The sequence below is a fragment of the Pseudoliparis swirei genome, chromosome 4 (genome assembly GCF_029220125.1).
Source record: "Pseudoliparis swirei isolate HS2019 ecotype Mariana Trench chromosome 4, NWPU_hadal_v1, whole genome shotgun sequence".
NCBI lineage: Eukaryota > Metazoa > Chordata > Actinopteri > Perciformes > Liparidae > Pseudoliparis > Pseudoliparis swirei.
In genome coordinates this window covers 193,034-193,571 of record NC_079391.1, presented here as the reverse complement: position 1 = coordinate 193,571, position 538 = coordinate 193,034, and positions in this window count along the sequence as shown.

Sequence of the window (538 nt, the reverse complement as noted above, 5' to 3'; positions counted from 1 at the left end):
TGGGGGCGACCAACAACAGACGTTTAGTTTAATAAAGAACAAAGACGTCTCTAAGGAAAGAACCGTACATTACTTCTGCTGGAGAGACGACCAACAACAGACGTTTAGTTTAATAAAGAACAAAGACGTCTCCAAGGAAAGAACCGTACATTACTTCAGCTGGAGAGACGACCAACAACAGACGTTTAGTTTAATAAAGAACAAAGACATCTCTAAGGAAAGAACCGTAGATTACTTCTGCTGGAGAGACGACCAACAACAGACGTTTAGTTTAATAAAGAACAAAGACGTCTCTAAGGAAAGAACCGTACATTACTTCAGCTGGAGAGATGACCAACAACAGACGTTTAGTTTAATAAAGAACAAAGACGTCTTTAAGGAAAGAACCGTACATTACTTCTGCTGGAGAGACGACCAACAACAGACGTTTAGTTTCAAGCACGATGATGGCGCCGCGAAAGGTCGCCTCGGTGTGTTGGTGCGCGATGTTTTTTATTGTTTTCGTTTTAAATACTGTTTTCTGCTGGGATTCCCAGAG